Genomic DNA, 18,150 nt, shown 5'->3' on the forward strand with positions numbered 1-18,150 from the left:
TACTTGTGTACCATGTAGAATACTGTACCCCCTTAGTGATCCCAGCATAGTAGTAGTGCTCCTACTTGTGTACCACACAGTATACTGTACCCCCTTAGTGATCCCAGCATAGTAGTAGTGCTCCTACTTGTGTACCCTATAGTATACTGTACCCCCTTAGTGATCCCTGCGTAGTAGTAGTGCTCCTACTTGTGTACCATACAGTGTACTGTGCCCCCTTAGTGATCCCTGCATAGTAGTAGTGCTCCTACTTGTGTACCATACAGTGTACAGTACCCCCTTAGTGATCCATGCATAGTAGTAGTGCTCCTACTTGTGTACCATACCGTGTACTGTACCCCCTTAGTGATCCCTGCATAGTAGTAGCGCTCCTACTTGTGTACCATACAGTATACTGTACCCCCTTAGTGATCCCTGTGTAGTAGTAGTGCTCCTACTTGTGTACGATACAGTATACTGTACCCCCTTAGTGATCTCTGCATAGTAGTAGTGCTCCTACTTGTGTACCATATAGTGTACTGTACCACCTTAGTGATCCTTGCATAGTAGTAGTGCTCCTACTTGTGTACTGTACCCCCTTAGTGATCCCTGCATAGTAGTAGTGTTCCTACTTATGTACTGTACCCCCTTAGTGATCCCTGCATAGTAGTAGTGCTCCTACTTGTGTACGGTACCCCCTTAGTGATCCCTGCATAGTAGTAGTGCTCCTACTTGTGTACTATACAGTATACTGTACCCCCTTAGTGATCCCTGCATAGTAGTAGTGCTCCTACTTGTGTACTATACAGTATACTGTACCCCCTTAGTGATCCCATAATAGTAGTAGTGCTCCTACTTGTGTACTGTACCCTCTTAGTGATCCCTTCATAGTAGTAGTGCTCTTACTTGTGTACCATACAGTGTACTGTACCCCCTTAGTGATCCCTTCATAGTAGTAGTGCTCCTACTTGTGTACCATACAGTATACTGTACCCCCTTAGTGATCCCAGTGTAGTAGTAGTGCTCCTACATGTGTACTATACAGTATACTGTACCCCCTTAGTGATCCCTGCATAGTGGTAGTGCTCCTGCTTGTCTACCATACAGTGTACTGTACCCCCTTAGTGATCCCTGCATAGTAGTAGTGTTCCCACTTGTGTACGATACAGTATACTGTACCCCCTTAGTGATCCCTGCATAGTAGTAGTGCTCCTACTTGTGTACCATACAGTATACTGTACCCCCTTAGTGATCCCTGCATAGTAGTAGTGCTCCTACTTGTGTACCCTACAGTATACTGTACCCTCTTATTGATCCCAGTGTAGTAGTAGTGCTCCTACTTGTGTACTATACAGTATACTGTACCCCCTTAGTGATCCCTGCATAGTGGTAGTGCTCCTGCTTGTCTACCATACAGTGTACTGTACTCCCTTAGTGATCCCTGCATAGTAGTAGTGTTCCTACTTGTGTACAATACAGTATACTGTACCCCCTTAGTGATCCCTGCATAGTAGTAGTGCTCCTACTTGTGTACCATACAGTATACTGTACCCCCTTAGTGATAACTGCATAGTAGTAGTGCTCCTACTTGTTTACCATACAGTATACTGTACCCCCTTAGTGATCCCAGCATAGTAGTAGTACTCCTACTTGTGTACCATACAGTGTACTGTACCCCCTTAGTGATCCCTGCATAGTAGTAGTTCTCCTACTTGTGTAGCATACAGTGTACTGTACCACGTTAGTGATCCTTGCATAGTAGCAGTGCTCTTACTTGTGTACCATACAGTGTACTGTACCCCCTTAGTGATCCTGGCATAGTAGTAGTGCTCTTACTTGTGTACCATACAGTGCATTGTACCCCCCAATATAGTAGTAGTGTTCCTACTTGTGTACTATACAGTATACTGTACCCCCTTAGTGATCCCTGCATAGTAGTAGTGCTCCTACTTGTGTACTGTACCCCCTTAGTGATCCCTGCATAGTAGTAGTGCTCCTAATTGTGTACTGTACCCCCTTAGTGATCCCTGCATAGTAGTAGTGCTCCTACTTGTGTACTGTACCCCCTTAGTGATCCCTGCATAGTAGTAGTGCTCCTACTTGTGTACTATACAGTATACTGTACCCCCTTAGTGATCCCTGCATAGTAGTAGTGCTCCTACTTGTGTACTATACAGTATACTGTACCCCCTTAGTGATCCCTGCATAGTAGTAGTGCTCCTACTTGTGTACTGTACCCCCTTAGTGATTCCTGCATAGTAGTAGTGCTCCTACTTGTGTACTATACAGTATACTGTACCCCCTTAGTGATCCCAGCATAGTAGTAGTGCTCCTACTTGTGTACTATACAGTGTACTGTACCCCCTTAGTGATCCCTGCATAGTAGTAGTGCTCCTACTTGTGTACCATGTAGTATACTGTACTCCCTTAGTGATCCCTGCATAGTAGTAGTGCTCCTACTTGTGTACCATGTAGTATACTGTACTCCCTTAGTGATCCCTGCATAGTAGTAGTGCTCCTACTTGTGTACCATACAGTGTACTGTACCCCCTTAGTGATCCCTGCATAGTAGTAGTGCTCTTACTTGTGTACCATACAGTGTACTGTACCCCCTTAGTGATTCCTGCATAGTAGTAGTGCTCCTACTTGTGTACCATGTAGTATACTGTACCCCCTTAGTGATCCCTGCATAGTAGTAGTGCTCCTACTTGTGTACTATACAGTATACTGTACCCCCTTAGTGATCCCTGCATAGTAGTAGTGCTCCTACTTGTGTACTATACAGTATACTGTGGCCTGTACATCCACTGACCCCCATCGCTGCCCGGGTCCCTCTGAACCTATAACCAGCGGAGGTTGGAATGAAATCCCCAGCTCCGGCCATGAACACGTGTCTGTCCAATGTCTGACTCAGCTTCTGCCGGAGCAAGACACATCTGTGAGTAACATTGTGGACATGTTTGCTCTCAGCACCGGAAAAAGTGGAAAAGATCAGGCTCTGAGCTGCGGAGCATAAACAGGCACTTACCCGGCCCAAACCCAGACAGGTTTTTTTTTTTTTTTTTTTAAAGAAATTTATTTTCCTTCCACACTGGAATGTCTCGGAGGATGTGCGGAGTCACAGAGCGGCCTGTGTGGATTGGCGCGGGAACTTACTGGGTCAAACTTATTTTTAAATCCTTTGAAGAGAAGTGAAAAAAAATCTACATGGGCGGATAAAGTCCTGGGTTTACTTTGGGATGGGCTCCTCGTAGAAGAACCTGGGGTGACATCTGGACCACAAGTGACAATCGGGTGTAACTATGTATCAAAAATGTCAACCTGTAGGTAGAGTTTACAAAAACAAGCCCCCCCACCTTCTCTTGGGGCCAGTCACTTCACCATTCCAGGACTAGGAGTTTGTCGCCACCACTCAAAGTTTTTGAAATCTTCCTCCCATATTGAAATGAGGTTAACGGGGCAAAACCACACACAATTTTTGATTTAAAGGGGTTGGCCACTTTTCGAAAAACATCTCTTAATCTATTAGTCTTCCTTTTGCCCCATTCTCAGCATTGTGCCTCTACATACAGACAGATCTGCTGTTTCTATCTCTGCTCCAGATCATCCATGTGACATCGCCCTCTCACTCTTCTCACAATCTGTCGCAATCTCCATACTGATAAAGGAGAGAGGAGGGGTTATAAGGATGAGCGATACTGTGGTGCTGCAGCTCCTCCTATTCAGCAGAGCTCAGATGTGTAAAGAAAGATGCATGGATGGTCTGCACACAGAACAAAAGTAAGTAGCAGGACTGCTGAATCACTTGATGAACAATCTACGAGGCAAGAAAGGCAATTTTTGTAAAGTAGTGACCAACGTCTTGAAGACTTCTCTAGGGCTTTGGCTGTCACCTTACATGCCGCCAACAATTGGCGAGTGCAGTGCTGAAAAAGATGACCTCATCTAGGCTGTGAGATGCCCCCTTTAATGTAGAGCCTACAGAACATGACGGTTAAATTTTACTTGGCTGTAACAGATGTAAAATGTTTCAGAATGTTGATGAGAGTTGAGTGACCCATCATGAGGCCTAAAGACCACGACTCATTTCCCACCCACTCTCTTTAAGTTTTTCCCCTTCTATTAACCAATAGTTACCCATCTCCTTCATAAATGGTGGATCCAGATCTTGTCCATTTTGCAGCCTGACCCCCCCCCCCCCCCCTCCACCCCCACGAGGCTCCTCTGGGGTAGAGGTACGACCCTTTAATAAGAACGATTGTTGAAGTTTTGGATGGATATAGACGGGTCATGTAAAGCTTTTAGTAGCCTTCCCTCCGAGGCGAAGAAGCAAAGACGCGGAAGTTCGAAATATTCTCTAATTATCGTCTCCTGTCTGTATTTTTCAGTTATCAGCGGCTTCAATGGAATCTTAATGGAAATGTTTTCTGGACTTTCTCATCAGAATCCTCTTATAAATTCTCCTTTATGGCTGCAGGCTACAAAGAACTCTCCGGATGTGAACCGAAACGCGACGGTAAGGAAATCTCGTAACGCCGTTTCCTTTTTTAGGATCTAAATACAGTACATCCGAAATTCATTCCATCATGTAGTGTAATAACCATCGGAGAGGCAGATGGCTCACAAATGACATGAATAAGTGGTATAGGAGGTTCGGGTTGTGTGAGGTGGCAATTTCTTGTCAATTTATCGGTTAGTAAAATTGAGATGTTTAAGGGAACCTGTCACCAGGGACCTCATTTTCACTATAAACAGGTTACAGGAGCCCATTACACCTGCAGTGCACATCTGTCTTTCTGGCTTTTCTCTGCATTTGCATTACAATATAATTGTGTGTTATAACTTCCCTTGCACCCTGACAGAATCCTCTGTGTAGTCCCAGGGGTTGGGCTTTGGTTTGGATGCATTTTAAGAAACAACATATGACTTGTCTGTGCTGCAGACTCCTCAGCTCTCAGCCCTCACAGATGTACAGGAGCACAAAGGTGGGGGCTGAGAGCTGAGGAGTCTGCAGCACAGACAAGTCATATGTTGTTTTCTTGAAATGCATCCAAACCAAAGCCCAACCCCTGCGACTACACAGAGGATTCTGTCAGGGTGCAAGGTAAGTTATAACACACAATTATATTGTAATGCACATGCTTAGAAAAGGCAAAAAGACAGATTTATGATGCAGGTGTGAGGGGCTTCTGTAACCTGTCTTCAGTGAAAATTAGATCCCTGATGACAGGTTCCCTGCTTCTCCCGGACTAATCATGATAAACCCCCCTGGACTCGCTGCACCTATGTAAAGCCGATATCTACCACTATGTGGCCCCTGTGTGTGTGGGGGCCCACTGACATGCTTTACACCGACCTTACCTCCATCCCTCTCTGCCTGGAGTGCTCCTTTAAGCGTTTACCTTTGGTACCAGGCAAGTTTTCGCTTTTGCCTTTATGAACTTTGAAAACACTTTTAGAGGTAAAGGCGCACGGGGAGGCCATATTACACCCGCATTCACGATGCATCGATTTAACACTAAAGGAGGAATAATCATGAAACATGGCGCATGAATTATCACCCCGCAAACCAATCTCTACAACACTTTGCTCTGTGCATTAACCCCTGCTGTGCCACGTTACAGCCTCTTTGTACTGGGGCCTGGCCGGCTTAGATCAACCCCTGCATGACGGGCAAGGGAACCCCACAGAACAGGACAAGACAATATTAATTTCTTCTGGAGTATAAATTTGGGTTCACACGATGGGGGAGTAAACTGCAGAAACCAGGAAACCTGGAGATCGGGAGGGTCCTATTCATAATTTCGGGTCTGTATTTTTCTGGTGGTCTGTGATTACTATAAGGGGTTAGGTCTGACTCTGTATTACTGAGTAGAGATGAGCGAACCCCGAAGTGTCCAGCGTTCTTCCTCTTCCCTCCTGCACACAGCAGTGTGAGAATTTCTGCAGCTTCATCCCCCTCCTCCACGTCTATCATGGCCCTTTGTGGGCGGTTGAATATTAACATAAAGTCTACACACAAAAGAAGAAGTATCATACGAGGTAAGAAAGATGGTAATCAACCCCTATACAGAAATCTATTAATATTTAAAGGGCTATTCCTCCCATGAAGACAAGTTTCTTATATGTACTCAGCACATCAAAATAACATCTTCTCTAATTCACTGTTATTAACAAAATTGCAGCATTTCCCAGATATAAGTACGACCTGTCTCTATTAGTCCTGCTGTACACAATTTCAATTTCCCCTAGACACGACCCAGTAACTTCAGACTTGGGGTCCGGCGCCATCTTGGATTTTTATGTGAGATTGTGCAGATGAGATTTCAGTGTCTTGTTCCTGTAGCCCCGCCCCCTGCACGGAGCTCAGAGACACAGAGACTGATACACTTCCTGGCAGGAGATTGTGAGTAGAGATGAGCTGCAAACTACAAGCTACAAGGAGATAAGTGATCCTGGGGAAGGGGGAGGCAGGCACATGTCAGTGAGACTGTGAACAGAGATGTAGCAGTGCTGACTCTGTAATAGGCATCTAATGGATCTCCTGCATCTCTGATCTGTCTCATCTCTCTTTCTATGTGTCAGTGTGTTTGTACAATGCCAGAAACCAGATGAAAGTGTATATACACCCTGTACCCTGATAATGTAACCACATTGTCAGCCCACAGAACTAGATGGATTATAATGTGTCTGCTTAGAGAGGCCCTGCCAACACCCTGGGATTTTGCACTGAGCAGCCTAGAGAGTGATGGGGACTAAAACAGCAATACAACTGAGTAAAATTGTAAGGTAAAGGGTTAAAATTATATTTATTGTGTTAACATCACTTGGGGATTGAGATGTGAGAATTTTCTTTCAGGGTAAAACTGATAATTAAAAAAATTATTATGGATAAATCTAAAGGATTTTGTCTACAAAGGAAACCAATAGCCTATCCACAGGTTAGGAGATATGTGTCTGGTCACTGAGAATCTACTACTGGGACCCTCCGAGAATCCTGAAAATGAGGGTCCCCTGTGCTGAGACAGTGATCTGCTAACCCCATAGAGATGAAGGGAGCAGCATAACCTGCATGAACTATGGATAGGTTCATTTACAGTTTTTGATATATTTTGATCCTAATATTGGGAAGTCCTGTAGTGCTTGGACACTTGGAGGTCTTTGAGGACTTTGGGGTCCTCCTAGTCCTCAGACCTCTGTTTCCATGTACTACATGCCTTCCCAATATTAGGGTCAAAATATATCAGACAATAAAGCGACCCACCCATTGGTCATGCAGGGGGTCTCTGCCGCTTTGGCTGGGTGGGTTTCATGGCTTTTGGAATAGGAGTGACAGAATTGAGCATAGAACAGATGATCATATGACTGTACGTTACATCGGGGAGTCGGCTCTCACATTGTGTCTTCATAGCGCCTAGATCTCATTTAATTGCTATTCCCATAATAACGGAGGTTAATGAATATGGCATCAAATAATTACCGCACATCCCGGAGCTTTCCCAATATAAAGTCAGCTCAACATGTGTTTATTAAGAAATGTAAATGTTGCTGAATCCGAAGTCTCCTGTACAAGCCGATGCGGCCACATCTCCATATTACAAGCCGCTTCCTATTTCTCAGGGACAATTTGCATTTTATGACATGGGACGCAGTGGTGTAACTAGGAGAGGCAGGGCCCCCTAGCAGGCTACTGAACGGGACTCCCCTCCCACTTAAAAAATATACATATTAGTATACTCACAGATATAAATACACTCATGTGCATATACACATACATACAGTGCCATATACAACATATACACATCACAGTGTATGTTATATACTGGACAATGTGCAGTGCAATATAGATATAATAGTGCACATCCTCCAATCTTTATTGTGTCAGGTCGGATGACGGGGCCCCCTGACACTGAGGGCCCCATAGCGGCTGCTATGGCTGCTACCGCTGTAGTTACGCCCCTGATGGGACGTCCAGTCTGGGTTGTGGATCTTTGTTCCAAGATGCAGTGTTGTTGGTTCTTACTGCTAAGACTTAAAGGGGTTGTCCCGAGGTTGGAAAAACATTGCTGATTTCTTCCAAAAACAGCGCCACTCTCTGTACAGAGATGAAGAAACTCTTTTTGCAATCGGTGGTTTCCATCCTCAAAAAATCTCCCGTCTTGGTAGTTTACGATTGTAGGTCGCCCCTTTAAGCTTTGTATATTAATATAGGCCTTCGGCTACATGCACACTGCCGTTGCCCGCCGTACCGTAGCACGGTGGGCACACGGCGGCGCACGGGGAAAAGGAGTAGGAGCGCTGCTCACCCCAGCCCCTCTCCATAGGAATATATGGCCCACACCGCCGTATTCCGTAGGAAGATAGGACATCTGCTATTTTTCTACGGGGTACGGTGCCGCACGTGTGATGCACCGTACCGTTCCCGTATGGCGCCGTGAGCCCACAGCGATGTATGGGGGACGCATATCGGCCGTATATATGTCCCCCATACGTTCGTGTGAATACGTTAAAGAGACCAGTCTACTCCACAAATTTGACAATTAGGCCTAAATAATTAAATAATTTATGCCTACCCGACAATACCTTGTGCCCCCCATTATGCTCTATATTGCTTTATTATCCCCTGTCTGGTCTCTTGTACAATGGACACTGATTTCTTTAAGGGAATCTTCCTGTAAGTCGCAGACACACCTACAGTGCAGTTCAGTCAGCTGGGGCCTACTTGTAATTTGGATGTCAGAAGCCATTTTGGGAAGTAAATAAAGCAATGGAGAAGGGAGGACTCCAGATATGATCCTGATCTCTGCTTAAAGGAAACCTAGCACTTGAAGTGGCAGGTTTCAGATGGAAATACAGAGCACCAGCTCAGGGTGAGCTCAGGGTGAGCTGGTGCCGGAGCTTATTTTTGTTAGTGTTTTAAACCGCTGTATTGCGGTTTAAAACACTTTTTAAACTTTATAGCCGGCGCAGGGAGGTACGCACTCGGCGCTTACCATGCGCGCGACCGTGCGCGCGGCTACATAGGAAGTGAAGGAGAGCCGTGCGCATGGTAAGCGCCGAGTGCGTACCTCCCTGCACCGGCTATAAAATTTAAAAAGTGTTTTAAACCGCAATACAGCGGTTTAAAACACTAACAAAAATAAGCTCCGGCACCAGCTCACCCTGAGCTCACCCTGAGCTGGTGCCCGGTATTTCCATCTGAAACCTGCCACTTCAAGTGCTAGGTTTCCTTTAATGTATAGTTATATTTGTTTTTCCAGGATTGTTCTTTGTCCTCCCCCTTCCTGTACATCATTTATGTTACACTAGTCCAATAATAACTGTGACAGTGAATTTCCAGAGCCCTCCATGATACCTCTCTATGGTCTATGAGGCGCCTCCTCCTCCATTCTGTCTTCTCTACGTCTGATGCCGCTTCTATTACGGCCTGTACCTTGTTGTCATGATCTGGGCCGCTGTATTTTTATGTGGAGTAGCTGCACTGAGGTGATTTTAGGCAAATAATGTCTCTAGGATACAAGGTACACAAAATTTTTATTCAGAAAGAAGCTGAGAAAAAAAATTTACCTCACGAAAAGGGGATAAACAAGAAAAAAGGATCCATAGAAATGTTTACATGTGTAGATGCTGCACGTCTCTCTCCCCGATTCTTCTCGCTCGTTTAGTAAATGTAGGTGCTCTCTGCCCTGTGCGAGATCCTGACAATAGACGGCTCCTTAGAGAAGGCACATCCTCAACCCGACGTGTCGATGGAAAATAACGAAACGCGTCCTCCTCAGATTTACCGCACTTAGAGGAGCCGGCTTAGGCCTTGTAGGCCCATTGATTTTCCCTGTGTCGGAGTAGGCGCTTTTTTCCTCATGTACTGATTACACCCGCTTGCTGTTGCGGCAGGTTTCACAGTCAAAGATCAGTCCGGCTTAGACGTAACGTGTCGTCAGCAGGAACATCCGCCGCGTGTTCAGTAGATATGTGCAGAGTTTTATAACGAGGGTCAATACACAAGTTCCTTTGGGTGGAGGAGGGGATCCAAGGCAACAACGGAGGACTCCATTCCCTCTACAGGCGGTCTCCTACTTAAGGACACCCGACTTACAGACGACCCCTAGTTACAGACGGACCCCTATCCCCTCTGTGACCTCTGGTGAAGCTCTACGAATGCTTTACTATAGTCCCAGACTGCAATGATCTGCTATAAGGAGTCAATAATGAAGCATTATTGATAATCCTTGGTCCCATTACAGCAAAAAATTTGGAAACTCCAAAGAAGTTTTTTGTTTGGAACTACAATTGTAAGATATACAGTTCCGACTTGCATACAAATTCAACTTAAGAACAAACCCAAGGGGACTGCCTGTATAGGGTCTCCTCCTTACACGTCTGTATGTGTCATGACTTTGGGACTGTACGTGACTGCTCCAGACTTACTGTAACATCTCCCCCTCCCATCTCTGACCTTCACCTAACCCCATAGGTAGCTCCAATTTAACCCCTTGTCATGCCGCCATTGCGTTACATTGCATTCACTTCATTGCTCCTTTTCATGTGTGACCACTGCTATCCATGTATTTTATGGAATTATATGGTGGTCCCCAAAACAGGAAGTAAAGACAACCCAACCGTGGCACTGCAAGAAGTTCAGCAAACATCTATGTTACTAATAAAGCTGGGTGTTCAAGGCTTCCACAGAGGGCAGGGCTGACGCCATTACCCACAAAAAACTGGGCAAGTGCCGGGGCCCAGAGCTGCTAAAGGGGCCCACATGGCCCAGTCCCCAACAGCCTATGTGGGGGCTTTATATAAAATTATCCAAGAGGGGGCTCTTGGGGAATATTTAGAGAACAAAACTTGGATAATCTTTTTATTGTTCTATGTATTGTGGTCATAATGGGACTTAGACCTTAAAGGGGATGTCTGGGTTAACTGGGGAACTTACTGTATTCTCGTCTATTGATCTCACTGTTGACCAGATGTGACCGTTGAGGCCAGTGAATATCTGAAGCAGTCACTCTAGCCTCAACATTTCTGGAGGTCTGGTGGGGCCAGGAGAGGAGGATTAGGGGGCTCTATCACGGGACTGGAACTTGCCTCCTTCTTATTTCAATCCATCCCAGCTGCTAGTGGGGGGGCCTTAGTTTAGGTGTAGAACCCCTTTTAAAGGGATTTTTTTGGGGTTATAGATCCTAACAACTGGACAACCTGTCTCAGTAGAACTTCCGTTGGTAGAACTACCACAGCTCCATTCCCTTCTTAGTGGCCATGCATGGTACTGCAGCTCCTCAGCCATTCAGGCTCCTTTGTTCAAAGTAAATGTACCAATCCAACATCGATGGTCTACGATATGGCTTATCCATTAATATTGCAACTTTATTAAATTCTATTTTATGATTTTTGTATTTTTATTGACTTGCCTCCACATTTCCGGTCTCTGTGTGTTACTATGAGAGTTAGGAGTTCCCGTTTTCCTAGACGGTGATAAGTCAGGCTAATAGAAGACCCTGTCTGTAACATTTGTATCAATGACAAAACATTCTTTAGATGAATTCATGTGAATTTTTTTCTTCTGTCCATAGAAAACCCCAGCAGCGACGGCTGGTACTTGTCATTGTGTCTTCCTGGCTCCAATCTGTCAATAGCGTCCATAAAGAATGGCGCTGACTACACCTTGTGTCTAGAAACCAATAGCTGTAAATCCTGTTTATTAGAGTTTGTATCAAGGCGCTGATATGTTAAGTCCGTTGTTATGAGCGACGCTTTATCTGGTATCCAGGAATATTCCAAGTTATTCATAACGTCACTCCACCTCCTGACATCTGTGTCATATCCAAATCTGATGTATTAAGGTGGTCAGCTGTAAGGTATGGGGAGGCCAGGCTGCAAAAGTTTTCTGCAGCGCTTCCAGTGGAGGAATGAAGTATTGCATGTGCCTATCTATATTAGTTGATTGGCTGTTCAATGCAGGAAGGGCAGGTCCTCCCAAGCCGGAGACGGCAGCTGCTCTTCACTCAAATTTACTAATCTGAAATGGATTACTGTTACAAATTGACTGGCTAGTCCAGTTTTAGTCCAATTTTTTTCTTACTGATCTCATTTTTGGCTGGTATCTTTTAAAGTGCTGAAGTACAGGATTGGAGGTTCCCTAACCTTTGGTCTTGCCAACCTGTGGTGGATGGGATTTTTTTCATTTAAAATGGTATAAACACTGTAATGGGGACACTGGAGTCAGGGTTCATGGTCCTATCTGTCATTGCTAATACTCCAGCCCCACAACAGCACTGCTGGCTTGCCTTTTGCAGATTCAAGGCGATAAGGGACAACCACCCCCCTGTACCAAAGTGTGGACACTTAACAAGACCGACAAACAAATGACACAAAGGAGGTCAACAAATGGGTCACATCTAAGATGGCATATAAAGTACAAAATTGTATACACAGAAGAATAGTCAAGAACGTAAGCCAATTATCAGAAAAACAGAAGTACAAACTACTGACCCTTGCTGGTTCAGAGTAAGAATTGCATAAGAGAGCCAGCAGCCCAGCCAATAGAGCAATGTTCAGACAGCCGACTGAAAAGAACCACATAACTTCAGTGACAGCACCAACTGCAGAAGACCCAGACCCAGATGTAACAAGCGCAATGACAAATAGACTTGATAAACCTTCAACAGGCAGTCACAAGTAATGGCAAATTAGAGTAAAATGCTATTACATTTGGTGAATCGTACATTATTTTAGATGAAATATTTTATACAGACCGGGAACATTATACAGATACATGTAGAGGTCTCGAGGACTTTGAGGAGCACCTGTCAGACCTTCTGATATTATTGTCGTAGTTAACACTTCCCCATAATATAACGTTCCTTGATCATCTTTGTTGTCCTAGTCCCCTATTAAACCTCCCAAAAATACATTACAAAATTGTGTTTTAGCCCAAATAATCGCACAGGACTATTATGATGTGAATTGGAAGGAACTGGCAACTCTTGTTATATTATGATCTGATAAAATTTTTACATTTTTGAATTGGAGATATGTAACCCTGGAGTCTACTTGAAGACCACTGTCCACCAGGAGATGTGTGTTTGTATGAAAAGCCATGGTGCCATGAAGTAGCCTGGGACAACATGAAGGAATCTGCAGGATGCTCTCATCTGTGTTTTCATAACCTCAACCTCCAAGGTCACAGAGAAGACATGGGATCCATATGTGGACAAGCAGAAGACCCTGTCCCACAATAAGAACCTTAAAGAACATTTGTCCAGCTGGTCCCTGATGAATAAACTACAACTCCTCTACCCCAGGAGATCCTTCTACTGCTACAGTATGTTTGATGACTCTGTAAGACTGCTGGGACCACCTTCTGAGGACAATAAAGACAAACAAGGAACCTTTTAATTTCACTCAATGAGTCAAGTAGACATTGAGGACAATGGAATTAAGACATGGGGGAAAAAACACAAATTGTAGAGGAACGAAGTCCAGAAGGTCAAACGAGAAAATAAAGACCGTATCAGAGAATGTAACAAACATATAAGGAAATCTAATTTATTTACTCATTTATGTGTGTAATAAGATTTTTGGAGAAATTGTATCTCTTGGTTGTCAAAGCTTCTGGGTTTTCATAAAATATTGAAAAAAAAAATAGAGAAGAAAAAAACAGATTGCCATAAATATAGGTTTTTAAGTAAAAAAAAAAAGGTAATTTTAGTTTAGGTTTGTGTTTGTGAAAGAGATTGCACCGCGTTTAGTTGGAGAATACCTTTTTGATTTGTTCCCAGTCACAAGTTTATTTTAGAACATTTTTGAAACTTTTTCAATTTGTTGTGTTTTTTTAAAATTTTATTTAATCCGGAATTATTGGTGGTGTGCATTATGATGTCATATATTGTACATATTTATTCTGAAATATCTTATTTGGAATTATGTGGATTACAGTTGGCCTTCTAGTTCCATCCCAAAGTTGATACTTCCGAGAGATGTGGTCTCCAAACCAGGGGCGTTGCTAGGATGGCAAAAGATCTGGGGCACGGGCCCCAATGCATTTGTATTAAATTGACAGTGGTGACCATTTTTGTACATGACCCCCTCAAATGAGTTTCCCGCCAAAACCAATTCCATCCATTGCCTGCAGGTGATGTGTCCTCGGACTGTAGTTGTTCTCTATCTTCTCCATTAGCCCCAGCATCACCAAGTCTCCTCCCTGTAAAGTTTACCACACAGGCATCTTATGTTCTTCATTGTTCCTATATCTTGGTCCCCTAACACAGTTATCCTTCTGCTACCCCTACATTGTCCCCATTGTGGCCCCCACAATAACTGACCCTCCACAATACATTGGCCCCATACTTTACATTACACCCTCATTGTGCCACCTACCTGATAATGTTCCCTAAACATGGCCTAACATGTAATAATGCACTTAATACCTCTCACCTTGATAATGCCCCTGCCAAGTGACCCTTTCTAATTATCTAATTAGTAGCCGCCGAAAAATCCCCACACTAAATAATGCCCCCCACCCACCGAATAATTCTCCCACATGAAATAAGCTCACCAATAAGGGATGTCCCCACAACTCTCCAGTATATAATGTTATATATATAATGGGCAATTAACAATCCCCAAAGAAATTCATATTCTCTGCAGCCCCCACAACAATGGATGTCCCTCCTGCCCCTCACACTTATTGATGCCATCCCATCACATCCCAGTAATTGGTGTCCCCCAAAGCCCCCCCCCCCCCGCAATTGATGTACCCCTTCAAAAAGGTATATGCCCCCAAAACCCCAACAATGAATACCCCCCAGCCCCTCAGAAATGGTTGTCCCCACCCCTAGCAATGCATGTGCCCCATAGACACCCAGCAATTGACGTTTCCCCCCTCTAAGCAATTGATGTCTCCCATAAACCCCCCCAGAAATGAATGTTCCCATTAGCTCCCCATCAATGTATGTCATATATAGCCCCCCCAGAAATTAATATTTCCCCCCCCCCCCGAGGAACAGATGTCCCCCCCCATCCCCTCTGCAATAGATGTACCCTCATCAGCCCCTCTCAGCATTTGATGTTGTCTTCAGCCCCACCCCCAGCAAGCAATGGATGTGCCCCATAGATCCTCAGCAATTGATACGCCCCCCACTCAGCAAATGATGTGTCCCACAAACCCCCCAGAAATTAATGTTACCATTACCTCCCAAGCAATGGATATCATCCACAGCCTCCCCTGCCTCACAAAATTAATATTCCATGCCAGCCTCCAAGCACGGATGCCCCCCCAGCAATGGAATTTTCCCCAACCAGCCCCTCTCAGCAATTGATGGCCCCCTCCACCAGCTATTGATATCCCCCACAAGCCCCCCCCACAAGAAATTAATGTTTCCATTAGCTCCCCAGTAATGGATTCCCCCTGACAATGGATAATATCCCCCACATAAATTAATATACCCCTCCTTGAGAAATGGTCCATACACCCACATAAATTAAATTAATGTCCCCATAGCATTCCAGAAATTATGACCCCGGTCATTTAATGTCCCCCAGCCCCTGTCCCCCGAGCAAACTGGGCACCCCCTAGCAAATTCCTACACTGTGAATTAAAAAAAAAAACAACTTAATGCTCACCTGTCTTCTTCTTGCCTCTCTCCTCTTCTCGCTGTGCGGGAATGAGTCGCGGTGACGTCATCACACCGCGTCTCCGGCTCCCAGCGCTTTAGTCAGCTGGTAGAAGCAGGAGACGCGGTTTAATGACGTCACCGTGTCTCCTGCTATGTGTAGTGAAGGACGGAGCTTATAGCTCCATTCTTCACTGCAGCGCTCGCCTCTATCTGTGCAGATAGAAGTGAGAGAGGGGTGAGGACCCGGACAGTGGGACAAGAGTGCCGCTGATCCGGGGCACAGGCCAAAAGATCCGGGGAACGAGCCCCGGATCTTTTAGCCTAGCGACGCCCCTGCTCCAAACTCTTGTTTCTCCAGCTGTATGGTGTTTGAAAGATGTGAGGAATTTCTGTGACTCAAACTATGCGATTCTAGATCATCACCACCTTCTTTGGTTCATGTAGGCTTGTGATTTTTTTTCGGGAGGAGAAACCTAGATTTTACTTGTCAACCAATAACCGTTTCGCATGAGTGGTCAGTGGAAAACAATCTTGGTTTTTCTATAGTTGGTTTTGTCTTTTTTTGTAGAACATATAAATTGTGTTGTGCTAACTTTACCCTGAAAGAGGTCACTGGGGACCACGATGGATTGGGCATGATGAGTTCTACCACGCCTGGTCCTTTGTTCTCATATTAGACAAGGTCCCAGCTTAGACCCTTCCCATCAGAAATATACACAAGCTTCGCCTCTGGCCCATAGCTCAACTACTTTTCACTTTATTGGTCTAGTAGGTGTTCTGTTGGCCATAGATAACAGATTCTGGAAGTTGGGTGAGCCTACCGGTGACATGGCCGGCCTTCCATGTATAGAAACAATGGGGCTCATTTACTAAGGGCTCCGTGGCCGCACTTTCGTCGGGTCTCCCGAATTTTTCCGTTTTGTGACGAATTCCGCCGGGATTTTGGCACACGCGATCAGATTTCAGCGCAATTGCACCGGCTTTCACGCGACAGAAATAGGGGGGGCCTGGCCATCAGACAACCCGACGGATTCGGAAAAAAAGCGGAATTTAAAAAACTAAAAGTGTCGCAAGGTCAAGTGCTCACATGCACCAGGAAGAAGAAGGTGAACTCAACCTTAGTGAATCCCTGCAGAACCTGAATCCTTGTCAGAGAACGCGGCGCTGGATCGCGACTGGACCGGGTGAGTAAATGAGCCGCAATGTGCTTGGTTGACACTTGTTCGAAGTGAAAACCTATACCTCCTCATCTGTACCAATTGGGAATGTGCGTTGGACAGTCACGAGGACTACCGGGAAGCCAAAGAAGCCATCAGCTACGGAAGGTATATGGGCAACGATACGTAAGCTGCTTCCGAGATAATTTTCCAGTATAAGCCGGATGGGAATTCTTTAACTCTGATTGCAATTCCGCTCTCTTGTATAGAATTGAGTTTTTGTATTGTTTTACGTCTGTTCTAAACTATTCATTAGACGGAGCTTTAGTCAAAAAGTTACATTGTGAAGAGTCCTCGTTATACAACGTCTTACAGAACAGAACAAGGAAGCATAATGCATTTTCTCCTAATGACAAGTGTTGCTATTCTTCCTTGTTCTTCCGCACATTCCCTTCTCCCTTTACTCTACATCTCTTATATTATAGGGGTTTTTTTTATGGCTAAAAGACTTAATTGTCTAAGTTTTTACTTTTATGTTTTTGCCTTTTTTGTTTCTCCTCTAGGTCTCAACTTTTAAGGATTCACCCAAGACATTCTTTCATTTACCTTCTACTCAGCCTCCGATAATTGCTTTGTTCTTATAAATGTTTGTAAAGGTCCGACAATCGGGGAGGGAGGTCTGCGAGATTTTAGACGTCTTATTGTTGGTTTAGTTTTGTTTTAGACTATAGTTAGTAAAATGGCTTAAGATCTCTGTGGTGGATGAGGTTACGTTCCACATTTCTGAAAATTGGACTGGTGGAGTAAAAAGGTTTGCAAAAGTTCTTTTTGTAAAAAGTTGGATCTTGATTGAATTGTCCAGAATATCTGTACAACGTTGCTATAAGTGAGGATTTTCTACTTGTAATGTTTGCCATATCTTTGAGTTTCCTGCTTAGCACTCTAAGCACTCTGCTCCTCCTCCCCTCTCACAGCATGCACACACAGAGTAAGAAGGAAGCTACAGCTTTTGTAGTAGTTTAGTTGTAACTCGCCCTCTCCAGAATGCTTATGGTACTACATGCTGTAAGTGGAGATTTTTTGGGAAAGTTAACTTTTCATACAGCTGGAGATTACAGTTATCGTGACTCCACATGATGGTGGAAAATTGTAACAGATCATATGCAAAAACACTTTATACTGCCATACTGTAGAATGCAGTACATGGATCAGTTATAGGATCAGTTAAAGTACTCCAAGGGCCTAAAATATACTAAAAAAATTTTTTTTTATTTCAAATCCTTTTTTTTTAGCAAACATATAAACATAAATAGTAAAAATTGCTTAGTGCCAGTGCCTGATCTAATAACATACAAAAACGGTTAATCCCAATGCAAAAAAATTGTTTTGAAATGTCC

The 18,150-nt window shown here is 44.3% G+C and overlaps 1 protein-coding gene across 1 annotated transcript in view; it reads left to right on the plus strand.

Annotated features, from left to right (window-relative positions):
- Positions 1-9,337: 9,337 nt before the first annotated feature.
- LOXL4 (lysyl oxidase like 4) overlaps positions 9,338-18,150 on the plus strand; it is a 107,287-nt gene continuing 98,474 nt past the window's right edge. The window contains exon 1 of the mRNA XM_072129502.1: positions 9,338-9,465. The gene's annotated coding sequence lies outside the window, so the exon portion shown is untranslated. The remainder of the gene's footprint in view (positions 9,466-18,150) is intronic.

The sequence above is a fragment of the Engystomops pustulosus genome, chromosome 11 (assembly GCF_040894005.1).
Source record: "Engystomops pustulosus chromosome 11, aEngPut4.maternal, whole genome shotgun sequence".
Classification (NCBI taxonomy): Eukaryota; Metazoa; Chordata; class Amphibia; order Anura; family Leptodactylidae; genus Engystomops; species Engystomops pustulosus.